The 12,556-nt window shown below is 56.6% G+C and overlaps 1 long non-coding RNA gene across 3 annotated transcripts in view; it reads left to right on the forward strand.

Moving 5' to 3' along the window:
• The window catches only part of LOC114058006, a 44,578-nt gene that overhangs the window by 2,514 nt on the left and 29,508 nt on the right, over positions 1–12,556 (forward strand). The window contains exons 2-4 of one of the 3 annotated variants that reach the window (XR_003571357.1): positions 212–364; positions 6,531–6,779; positions 8,050–8,550. This is a non-coding gene — a long non-coding RNA (uncharacterized LOC114058006). Of the gene's footprint in view, positions 1–211; positions 365–6,226; positions 6,285–6,530; positions 6,780–8,049; positions 8,551–12,556 lie in introns of those variants that run through there. The other 2 variants (XR_003571356.1, XR_003571358.1) reach the window with 2 other exon arrangements.

The following is a 12,556-nucleotide window of genomic DNA, read 5'->3' on the forward strand; positions in this document are numbered from 1 at the left end:
ATTGCTTTTAAAATAAAATACAACGGAATTTGGCAACGAGCTCCAGTTTCTGCTGGCAGTGGCGTTTGGGGTTGTATTTCCTTTCGTGGCAACTCGCAGATGCAAAAAAGAAAATAACGGGGGAATTTAAAAACATGAATGTAAAGGCGAGGCGGCATGTTCGGCTGTTGCAGATCTCTCGGGCTCGATTGGTTTATTTTTTCCTACATAGAAAACCTGTCTGGGGATCCCTGTGTATTCATCGGGGCTGCGAGAGACTCCCCAGAGCCGCTCCGGGGCATCGGTGGAGTGAATCGGAGATAAAAAATAGGAGCCAGGTTAAACGCAGGAAGGAAGAGGAGGAGAGGTCGGAAGCGAAGTAAAGGTGTGCCAGGAGGGATTGGGGTGGGGGTGTGGGGGGGTGGTTGTGTTTTTTGGGGGAGGGTTTTTTTCGCCTTACAGCAGAGGCTGCAGGTGGTGCAGTGTGTGTGTGATTCTGTAAGGACGGTGATAGAGGCAGAGGGGAGCGGAGCAGGAACGCTCTGGCGGTACCTGCGTGCCCTCGCCCGGGTCCCAGCTCACTGCGGCCGCTGCGCTGCGGCTGTCGGGGCGAACCGGGCTCCAGGGCTCGGCCCGTACTTCGGGGAGAGCATTGGCACGGCACGGCACGGGTCGACCCGGCAAGGCTCCAGGAGGAACTCCCTTTCCAGGGCCAGGGCTGCGGCCCGGAGATAGCCCGTGCCCAGGCTCTGCCCGACGGCCTCAGGCGGGCTGTGCTGTGCCGAGCCGAGCCGAGCCGAGCCGTGCCAGGCACTCGCCGGTCCGTTCAGCATTTGGACAGCGGTGCGGGGCCGGGGAGGTGGCTGCGGGGCGCTGGGAGGTGCCCGGGGCGGCGGTGGGCAGGGGCGGCCGCAGCCCTTTCCCTGTCCGCTGTGACTGCGGGCTGTTCCTCAAGGGAAGGGGGCACCACCAAGATGGGATCGGGCGGCAGGGGTTGGGGGGCCAGCCCCGGCTCTTCCCCAGGAGAAGGGCTCCCCGGAGCCAAGGCCAGAGTGGGGTGCCCGGCGGGGCGGCCAGGTAAGTCCCGTCAGCCCCGAGGGAGTGGGTGGCAGAGAGGCTCACCGGGGGGAGGGGGGGTACACGGCCCCCCTCCCCCGAGCAGCCCCGTCCTCGGCGGGTAATTAAGGGGTGAGGCGGAGAGGCTGAGCTTTCTGCTCGGCGGAGCCTGCCAGCCACCAGCCCCCGCCGCCACCGTCGCCTTCCTCCCGTCCTCCTCCTCTCCCCCTCCCTCCCCCCGCCTCCTCCCCTCCCCCTCTCCCTCCTCCTCCTCCTCTCCGCCATGGTTGGAGTGAATAGGCGGCTGCCGGGCTGACGTCAGTGCGGGCAGAGCCTGCCGGCGGCGGCAGCTCCCGGCCAGCGACCAGAGCCGGCACCGGCAGCAGCCGGGAAGACACACGGAACGCGGGCAGAGCCGCCTCCGCCGCCCCCGCCGGTCCGCGCCCGGGGTTGGGGGCTGCGGGGGACACCGTTCGGCCGGGGGCAGCCCTGCCCGCTCCTCCGCCCGCCCCGGGGAGGGGAATGGCCCCGCAGCCCGCTTCGCCCGGGGACCGCCGTCCTGCCCTCCGCACGGCAGCAGAGTGAGTGTCGCGGCCGGGCATCGCCACCTCGGCGGGGCGGCCCCGGGGAGGCGGGAGGGCGCGGGGGGAGACGTTTGCTCCGGGGGGACACACCGACTGCCGGAGGGGGAGGAGGGAGGCAGGGAGAAAGGGAGGGGGGAGACGAAGTTGGACCGGTCCCCGCCGGAAAGTTGGGCGCCTCCAGGTGCCGGCACCACGCGGGACCGGGACCGCCCCGCGCCGCACCGTGGCCGCGGCTCACCCTTCGCGGGGGACGAGTGGGAGACACGGGGGACCTTTTACTGCCGGGGACGCGTTTGCTCCGGCAGCCTCTCCCTGTCTGCCTGGAACATTGCAGTTCGAGAGTAGGGCCCGGGGCGGGCTGAGTCCCGACGGGCGGCAGGGAGCCGGGGCCGAGCGCTGCCGGGATGCTGTCGAGTTGCCCCCGAACCTCCCCGTTCTCCGACCGGAGAAGCTGCACCGGACAAAACGCCTTGATGAGGCCGAGCCTCCCTGGGTATTCAGGCTTTAGGCCGTGAGAGAAATCTCGGGTTCCCGGAGAACTTCTTCCTCCCGATGCAGCGGGTGCTGCTGCTGGGCCTGTTTTTCGTGGGGAGGAGGGAGGTACTGGGGCGTCTCGCTCCCCTGCTCGGATTTACCGCCGAGGAGCAGCAGCGTGGCTACCGCTGCTCGTGCACGGCTTCTGGTGCTGAAGGATTTATTTAATTTTTCATTTGCTGTTTCCCTTTTCTTTACTTTTTTAAAAAAATACATTTTATTTTATTTAATTCCTGTTTCTTATTATTTTATTTTTCTTTCTGCCTTTTTTTTTTCTGTTTGTTTGGATTTTTTTTCTTTTTCTTTTCATTTTTTTTTCTCACATTAATTCTTCCCTTCTGCTTCCTGCCTTCCCGCGAATGCTTATTTCCTTGGTGTTTGTTGTTTGTGGGGTTTTTGGTTTGTTTTGTTTTGGTGGTTTTTTTTGTTGTTGTTTTTGGTTTTGTTTTTGTTTTTCCCGTATCACCCTGGAAGTGAAGCTCATTTTAGGCCTCAACCTTAAGGAAACCCGAATCATAGCAGTGCAGGTGGCCTGAGAGCCCGGATCCCCTCGACGTGCCTCCACCCCCGGCCCCCGGCCTCGCAACACCTTGCCCCGCAGAGTGAGGAGGGTCCGGGACAGTCCCCGCTTGGGTTCCGGTCCCGACGGCCGGAGAGAAAAGAGCAGCCGGGGGTGAGACGCCGCCGCTTTACCTTTTCGGCACCGGGGCTTGCTCAGAGGCGGCTTTTAATTGCTAAGCAAAGCGACGCGTTTCCCTCACGCCCGTCGGGAGCTGCCGCTTCTTTGCCAAACCCCGATGGTGCAGGGAAGAGCAAAAAAAAAAAAAAAAAAAAAAAAAAAGAACACAACTCGCCCCCCCAAAAAAAACAATTAGGAGAAGATGCAGCTCGAGGCGCGGGGGGTTACTCCAGGTTGGCTAAAAATAACTTATCCTAATTAAAGAAAAGTGACGTCAGACGTGCAGGACGTAGAAGAGGGGAAGGCAGCGGACTCGTTACTGGGCGATCACGTTAAATAATTCAGGGGCGGCCCGGTGACCAGGCTCTTCCGAGGTGCGGCCGACGGGGCCACTGGCCTTGCTCGGCGCAGGGTCACCCGAGGAGGGAGCGGGCGCCGGGACCGTCCTGCCCGCGGGTGGGCGCGGAAGGCCCGCAGGGCGCCGGGGCCGGTGCAGCACCATGGCCAGAGCCACGCCGGCACCGCCGCCCCTCCCCGTCCCGTCGGGCCGCCCGCGACCGAGGGTTGTTTCCTCTCGTGAGTGTGTGCAGAGGAAGGACGGTCCCGCCGTCCCTACGGCCCGTGTGGGCTACCCAGATGAGGCAGGACGGGGCCTGGCTCCGGTCGATGCCCGCTGCAGCCACTGGAGCTCCGAAGCACGGGCAGCCCTTGCCGATTCCTCCCCAAGATGCTCGCTAGTGCTTTGCCCTGTGCCAAGGAGCCATTTTGTAGGCATCCTGCTAAAACTGTACCAAAAAAGCACCCCAACCTCTCCTTCTCCCTCCGCAAAAAAAACCCGTAAACCCAACAAAAAAGCAAAAAAAAAAAAACCTCCACAGCAAACAAACAAACAAAAAACCCCACAAACCCTAAAGCCTAAAACCAACCAAAATACTCCAAGGGCCAGGTATTTTCTCCTAGGTGCTGGGGCTCTGCCTGCACAGAGAGGGTCCAGGGGAGAGCTCCAAGCAGATCAAGGCATTGCCGAAATGGATCAGGGAAAAAATATTATCCTATATATTTCCGCCAAGAAAATCACCTCCTTTGACCGGCAGAGAGAGGGGATCCCGTCTCCAGCCCCGAGCAGCCCGGCGAGGTGCAGTGGTTCACCCGCAGCATCCTCGCCTGAGCGAGACGGCGGCCCGGGAACTCGTCGCGGCGGGCGGGAGACCTTGCACGGTGACAGCCGGGCAGAGCTGCGGCTTAGCAGGTCTGCCCGCCAGGCCCCCCTAGCCGTTGCCGCAGGGGCGGTGGGTCTGGAGCGGGGCCGCATTGCCGCCAGAACGGCCCCAGGAGCGGGGGAAGCTGCCGGCGGCGCCCCAAGGTACTCCCCGCCACCGGGGCCCCGCGGTGAGTACGGGGGCCTCCTCCGTGGGGCGAAACCGAGGCTGGCCCCTGGGCCAGGAGAGCCCCCCGTGCCCGCTCGTACCGTCCCTGCGCCCCCGGGCCGCCCTCGGAGGCGGTGGGGTGGACGGGCGCCTTTCCCCGCCCCAGCCGCGAGCACACCGACTGCGACCACCCTAACAGCAAAACCGATAAATTAAGAGAAAATCCAAGGCCGGAAAATTAAGGAGATCCGATTCGTAGCATTTTTTTTCCCCCTGTCTCCCGGGGCAGATTAAAATAAACGGCGGCCGAACCCCCTCCCGAGCGGCTCCGGGCCGCGGGGTAGGCACTGAGGGGTTGGGGACGGAGAAAATATTTCTCTCCACCTTCCTCAGCCTCGTCGGGGCGACCGGAGCACCCCCAGGGCCGTTTCTCGTTAGGGAGGAAGCAGGAGGGAATCTGCAGTTCCCGGGAGCCGGGCAGGGGCGGCCGGGCTCGCCTGGGCGCCGGGAGCAACGCCGGCTCGCAAAGGGTTGGCAGCCCTCGTCCTTTAGCTTTTAGCCTGATTGAGATCGTAGATTTTATTTATTTAATTTTTAATTTTTTTTTTTAAGGGGATGGCTGGGAGGGGGAGGGAGGAGAGGCAGAAATAAATAACCCGAGCAGAGCTCGCCGGGAGCCGGAGCCGGCGGGACCGGCAGGCAGCGCTCTGCTGCGGCTGCTCCAGCCGCGATCGCTTCGTTTCGCGGATCCCTCGTTTTGTAGCAGGTCACATTTTACCCTTGTCCAGGATTTAAAGGAAGGCGATGTTCAGAAGCAGAGATGATTAGAATTTTAATTTTTTTAATTTTTTTTATTTTTTTTTTTTTAATGAGGAGCAGGTCAGTTAAGCACCCCGCATAATTATATTTACCTCCCGGCATTTTAATCTGATTATTGATGCTGTTATTATTTGTACATGCTGGATTCGCTGCTACACGCATATCACGTTATGAATCTGTGCGGGAAATAGCAGATCGTGGAGGCGAAATAATTTAAACGGAGGGGAAACGGGGAGCAGAGGGGATCAGTGGGGGATCGCGGGTGCGTTCCCAGCCTCCGGTACACGTCTCGGGACGGGCGGGCCCCGCGTTTGGCTGCGCGAAAAGGAGCCCTTCGGGCTGCCCCCAGGTGCGGAGACCGGACTGGGAGGTCATTGTTTGGGGAGGAGAAGGTATGAGGGAGGTGCGCTGAACGTGGGAGGGCAGGAGGGGGAGCATGGCTGGGAGAGGGAAAAATAGGAAAAGGGAGAAGTAAAGGGGTCGGGTGTAGGAAAAGAAAATGGATGGAAAGGGAAAAGGTGGGGAGAAAGGAAAGGCCAGGGAAAGAGAGAGACTAAAAGGGAGAGAGGAAGAGGGGAAGAAAAAGGGAGAGAGGGGAAAGGGAGAAGGAGAGAGGAAAGAGAGAGAGAGGAAAGAAAGAGAGGGGAGTGCCGAGGACAGGGAGAGGGAAGTTAGTTGCAGGTGCAGGGCCGTGCAGGAGTGGGTGCTGCCCGCCTCTCCCGCTCCGCTGCCCGCCCCGCGGAGCTGCCCCGGGGGCACGTCGGGGTGGGAGGAGGGGGGGGGGGTGCAGAGCGACCCTCGGCGCAGCCCCCCGGCACAGGCCGGGCGGGAGGAGGGCGGCCGGTCCCGCCCGGTGCCGTGTCGTACCGAGCTGTGCCGAGCCCGCCCCGTCCCATCCCATCCCATCCCATCCCGAGCCGCTGGAAAGCCCATCCCGTCCCGGAAAGCGCGGGAAAGGGGGCGCTGATTTAAATGAGGGCCCGGGGATTGGCTGGGCGCGGCGTGACGTCACTTCCCAAAGGGGGCGATTACCATGCGAGGGGAGTAGAAGTTGGGCAGCGGGGCGGGAGCGCGAGTGGCGCTCGCCGGGCCGGGCCGGCGGGATGGGCACCGACGGGCTCGGATCGGCCCCCGCGACCCTGCCCTGCCCTGCCCTGCCCTGCATTGCCTTACCTTGCCTTACCTTGCCTTGCCTTGCTTTGCCTTACCCTGCCCAGCCCGGCCCGGCTCTGCTCGGCTCGGCTCAGCGCAGCCCGACCTGTCTCGGTACGGCGCGGTTCGGCTCCGAGCCCCCGCAGCAGCCCGTGCGCCCGTGGCTCTGCCCCGCTTCTCGTCCTCTCCGCTTCGTATTTATCTTTTTCTCTCTTTCTCTCTCTCTTTTTTTTTTTTTTTTTTTTTTTTTTTTTTTTTTTTTTTTTTTTTTTTTTTTTTTTTTTTTTTTTTTTTTTTTTTTTTTTTTTTTTTTTTTTTTTTTTTTTTTTTTTTTAATGTGTGTGTGGTTCCCGGTGGCAGCTCCCGCCGCCCTGCCCCGACCGTGCCCGCACCCTGGAGCGGACGGACGAACGGACAGACAGATGGCCGGCATCCCCGACGGAGGGATGTTTCTGTCTTTGGTTATCTAGCTGTATGAGTGTTGTGGAGCCATCATAAAGCTAGATAACCGAAAGTAGAAATGACTTCCAGACCTGCTCGCCCGGGGGAAGCGGCCGCACCAGGACCGGCGGTGCAGAGACGGCCCGACTCGCCGCCCTGGCGCTCCAGGTAAGGGCTGCGGCTCCGCGACCTCCCCGTCGGGCCGCTCCGGGCAGCCCGGGGCTCCGCGGCAGCAGGCGGGAGGGATGGAGACAGGGGGGCGAGCCCTGCGCCAATCCTTCCATTGCCAAAGAAACCCGGGGTTTAACTGTCGGTTAAACGCACCTCGAAATTCACTCCTGGGCTGCGGGGTGTCGCGGCTCTAGGAGGATGGAGAGGGAGCGAGAGCCCTCCCCCAAAAAATCCTTCCCCCATCCCAGCCTACAGGTCAGACCTCGAAAACCCCCAGCTTTTGGGTATTTACCCTTTTCTCTCTCTCCCTCTCTTTTTTTTTACGGCTTTGGATTTGATCCTGGCCTCCCTTTGGAAGGTCAAGTTGGTGATAATGTGACCACTTTTCTTGCGCGGTGGCTGTTGCTTTTGTCTGTAGCTGCGGGGGGATGCCCGGGGAAGGGGTCCCGCTGCTGAGTGCACCCCTCCGGCGTGCAGCCGCCCGGCCCTGGGGTTTCTTTGGGAGCCGAGTGCTTGGCAAGGGACAAAGCCTGCCTCACCTCCTCTGAGAGCCCCAGAAGTTGAAACATAATGTGTATTACAATGTCTGGCAAATAATAATAAAAAAAAAAGGGGGGGGGAGGGAAAAAGAAAAGAAAAGAAAAGCAATTGGCACATCTGCATTCCGTTCCCATGGCGACAGAAAGCACCGCGCTCTCTGCCGAGCCTTCCCGGCACGTTTTCCCAGCTGGCGTGGGGCGAGCGCCCCTGGCCGGGGCCGGGGTCCCCCGGGGCCCCCCGGCACCCTGGGGCAGGCCGGGGGGCATCGCCGCCAGCCCCTGGCCCGGCGCTGGCGGTTCACATCCCACAGGGATGATCCCCACCCTGCCGCCAGCACACACGGGCCGTGACAGCTCCGGGAAGGCTGCAGAGAAAAATCTTCCCGTGACTGGGGTTACGAGTGGGCTGTTTGCTGGCCCTCTGCCCCCCAGGACATGCTGCAGGAGGCTGGGGAGGGCTGGGGAAGGTGCTGCCGCGTTCCCACTGCTCGGCGAGGTGGAGCGCGGGTACCCTGCCACATCCTTTTCTCCGCAGTGGGCACCCCTTGCCGAGGGAGAGGGTACCACAGCAGGGCCGAGCCGCCCGTGCCCACCGGCGTGCAGGGATGGTGAGAGGTGGGAGCCCCCCCGCACATCGGAGGCAGGTTTTCCACCTTCCCTTGCACGGGGTAATGGCGTCAGATGCCACGTAGGCCCGCAAAGCTAAATATGCCTGTGCACCCTTCCAGGGCCAGCAAAGCACCGCCATAACCACAGTAAGGAAAAAGGATCTCAGCCTGAATTTGGCTATACCGGGAGAAAGAAAAGTTCTGAGGAGCTGTTATTATATATTCTAATGAGAAGTCATTGGAGAAATTAAAAAGGGCAGAGAAAGACGAAGACGCCAGCACTAATTCCGCAGGAAGCCTCCCAGGGAAAAGGCTGTGTGAGTGTGAACGCTGAAAAGCATGAAGGCCTGGAATTAGACTATCATTTAGAAAGCGTTACTAATCCGAAGTTACAGCAGTAATTCCATGATTTGCTGGGTCCCACACGCAGCGCCAGAATTAAAGATACGGATTTTCTAGAAATGTAACTCAACTGTGGCACCGAGTCTCGGGAAGATCCGAATGAATCATTCATTCCAAAGGCAGCGAAAGACGTGTCATTAAGAACCATCCTCCTTCTATCCAGCCCATCTGGAATATGTATACTCGATGCAATCCCAGAAATTGTGGAAGAGATTGGAGGTGGGGAGGAGGGAATGTAGTCCTTTCCCTCCTTTATTATGTTGGTTATTTTTAAGAAATAATTTTCCAATTATTTTCACAATATTGTGAGTGGCGCTCAATTCTTCTCCTATTTATTTTTTTCCCCCTTTCGTATGCCAGCATCGAGTCAGGTGCAAGCGGTTTCAGTGGAGATGCTTTAAAACTAGACTGAACAAAGCAGGAGGGAACTGAGCAAGGTGGTTGATGAATGCATTTATTCCGGAGTAATGATTTGATGGGGGATGGAGGAAAGAAACATTCAAATTCCTAATGAATATAATTCAGGAGGAATCATTCAACCAGCGTGTTAGAGAAAATCTGTTTGGTGGGAGTGTTTCTGCACTGGCAGAACCCAGGAGGTATTTCTGTCCCTGGCTTTTGTAATTGCAAAAGGTGAAAATATAAAAAGAGGATCTGAGGAAAAAAAATATACACACATATAATAAATGTCTTTGTGTGTGTGTATATAAATACATATATATATATATATATAATTTCATGAAATAAAATGCAAGTGTGGAAATCTGTGTCTACATGAGAACTCTTACAAAGGATCGATGCAAGCTTTTTCACCTTGCTATTTGGTCAGGTGGTCAGAAACCACCCTTGACTTCTACTATTTTTTTTTCTCCCCAAAGTCACCTGTTCTGAGCTGATTTTTCAGGTATTTTTTCAGGCTATGGACTTGGTTCACTTAACCCAGAGCAGCGTCCCTGAAGGGGATTGAGACAGGGACTGAGCGATTTGGCCTTTAGTGTGCGAGACAGAAATTACAGTTGAATTTTTTCCTGGTGCTTAAATTCTTCACTTTTGCCCCCATTGTTGACAGGAACCCGCGGGCATTTGGGGGAGGTGTGGAGGCGGCACCCCCAAAGTTAACGAAGGAGGTGGCAGTGAGTGATGAGGGACAGTGGCATGAGAATCCTCAGCTCATGTGCGTGTGGGTGGAGGGCGAGGAGGCAGATAAAGTCCCCCAGAAAATCCCTACTTGTGACATACCTGCAGGCAGCCCACCGACAGGTCTCTGCTTTCTGTCTTTTTTTTTTTTTTTTTTTTTTTTTTTTAAGTGCCATGGTGAAAGAAAGGTCCATAAGGGTCCATCCTTGGGCCAGGGATGGATTTTGGCTACACATGGTTCCCTTTGTGGCTTAGCCTTTTGCCCTGTTCGTGTAGCTGTTGGCTTTGGATGGATCTTTTCCCCTGCGTAGCCAAACCTTAAAGGGAAGGTGTCTTTTTGGGCTGTGCTGAGAGGAGAGCCCACCAATGTCCCGGCATTCCCGACCCTTTCTCTTCTCAGTGGGACTCTCCTGGTGGAGCAATGGGATGCAACGTAGGCCAAATGTGGGTGAGGTTCCTGGAGCTGGGCCGTGATGTCTTTGTTCTTCAGGCAGAGGTGGGGATGGGCAGAGGGAGACAGAAGCAGAAGAATCAGTGTGTGCCATTGGGGGATAAATGGAAAATATAATTTGTGGGTTTCACCTTGGGGAAATGATGCTCTGTGGCATCGAGCGCTCCAGCTCATGATTTCTGATCTTTTCCTAAGAGTCGGCCACCATGCAGCAGGTTTGGCTCAAGGGATGAGGTGAAGGGGGTTCGTACCAGATACCTGGGTAAGCCAAACTTGTCTGTGCTCAGGGGCAGATGGAGAATGGGATATTCCATCCCTGCAGTTTGTAGAAGCTGCCTTGGAAGCCAGGCCATGCAAACCCTCCCGCTTGGTTATGGATGAAATCCCATCAATGGGCATTTTTGCGGAATTGCCTGGCAATGGTGTGTTCGATGCTTGGGGCCGGGCTAAACCATTTCTTTTGTCTCTCTTGGCTCCCACCCCTCCCCGCATCCCCGCACCCCTGACACAGCGGATGGTACCTCCCTTTACCTGCTGCTCTGCCCTGGCTTTTTCTGTGCTGCCTGAGAAGGGGCACAGGAGGGCACATCCAACCTGTGGCTGCGGATGGGTGCTGCTTGTGCACCAAGGAGGGATTGTGGCTGCGTGCTGGAAACACACTTTCTCATGTCTGCATGGAGGGAAGGTGGTAATTTGGCATCTGCACAGGCACAAGCACTGAGGGTTGGTACCTGGCACGTGGTAGTGCACGTGTGCCATTTGTGGGGTGGGTACCGCGTGTCACCTCTGTCACCAGTGCTCCCACATCACGGCCCCTTTGTTTCCTTGAATCTCTGGGTGCTTTTGGGGGCCACCAGCATAAGATGGACCTGTGGCTGCCCACGCTGGCTTCACCATCACGTGGTACAGGGAGTCGCCCTGGCGAGGTCAGGGATTTCCGTGCCTACAAACCTAGTCACCTCAGGAAGATGTTTGCCAAGAGCCAAGCTGGAAAAAAACCATCTCAAGCTTTTCACCATCCCTCTGTCCCTCTGGGTGCACGTGTTTGGAACCAGAGCTTGCACATGAAGCTGGGCCATCACACTGCCCACAGCACGCTCCCGGGATCTGCAAAGAGTCAGGACGAGGCTCTGGCTTTCGTGTTTTCTGATATTTATTCAGGGGCTCAGGTTTGGTTAGGAGCGTTTGCCTAGAAAGCTGAGGAGTGGGGGTAAAAAAAAGAAAATGGGGGGAGCAAAAGAACACAATCTCCGGCAGTTAGCTGTCTCTTGGAAACTCAGCTTGCTGTTCCTATAGAGGCTTTCTCTTTTCCTTCACCCTGGTCTGGCCTTAAGTACCACTTTAAGCGGGCTTTGCTCATTCACATCCAGGCTCCTTAGAGCAATTGAGCCTGCGGGGGTTTGAAAAGAAGGGACAGTCCTTCAATGGCAGGACCTTGGGCCAGGCTAATTGGTTTTGGTTCAAGGGGATACTGGATTTGTGAAAAGCCCAAAGACATCTTTCCCACGCCAAATCCCAGCTCTTCAGAGGGGGAAGTGAGGGGTGCTGGGTGGAGAAGGGAGCTGAAAGAAAGGTGGTTTAGTTGAGGAACCTCTGTAAGGACCCGTACGCCCACCAGGCTCAGCAGGGATGGGTGCAGCGGGGGGCAGTGCCTAGGGGAGCACGGCAGCAGGGGGACGGTGTCCCTCCTCCTCGGGGCAGGTGGACAGCAGTGGCTGGCTCCCAGTGGCACTCTGTCAGTGGTGGCCTGGTTTCATTAAAACCAGGCTTTTTCAGTGCATGCCAGACTCCTGTGGAGATGGCAGGAATGAGGGAAGGATGGGACTTGGGTCCAGAAACCAAGTTGCTTCTGTGTACTCGCCTGTGCAGCCATGGGGGGAATTTGTTGAGGTCTCTTGTATCTCATTTTGATTTAGGAATTTATTTATTTTTAAACATTGACTCTCTCTGGCACCATTCCAGCAGTTCCACGACCTTTACTCTCCTCGATCCATAAAAATCACTTAATTATTAGGCTGAAAATCAAGGCTTGGAAACAAAGCCAGCTTATTGGACCATCAGTTCTTGATATATTTCCTGAGAGGACATATTTCTGGGCGCCTTCAGAGCAGAGCACGCAGCTTGTTGGATATGAGATATCAAGGCATTATTTATTGAGGAAGTCTTCACACTCCCTCATCTGTTATAATTAACTGATGACATTTTTTCTTAGGTTCAAAATATGGCGAAAAAGTATAATTAGCACGAAGCTGAGGCACTGCATTAAAATGTCTCCTATAGTTAATGTAGGGTAGTCGTGCTATTTATTATAGGAGGAGCTGGCTCTGACCTCCGTGTTGCCTAACACTTTTTATTGTAAAGATTCTTGAACTTTTTTTTTCTTTTTGAACACCTCTGACACTCCCATTGTTTGCTGCGGGCCCTTGAAATTCGTCCGGGGGAAACGCTTCGGCTCGAGAAATGCTTATTCTTTGTCCCTTAAATTCCTTTCAGGTTTAGCTGAATTATGAATTGTTTAGAATCCCGATTTCCCTTTGGTTGCCTCTTGGGGTGGGGTGGGGGGAAAATTAAAATTTATTGTTTTCCCTGGAATAATAATAACAGATCAGGAGCAGGGTGAAGCCATGGACTCTGACC

The sequence above is a fragment of the Empidonax traillii genome, unplaced genomic scaffold, assembly GCF_003031625.1.
Source record: "Empidonax traillii isolate 1590-97213 ecotype Southwest subspecies unplaced genomic scaffold, ASM303162v1 scaffold158:size1480230, whole genome shotgun sequence".
NCBI lineage: Eukaryota > Metazoa > Chordata > Aves > Passeriformes > Tyrannidae > Empidonax > Empidonax traillii.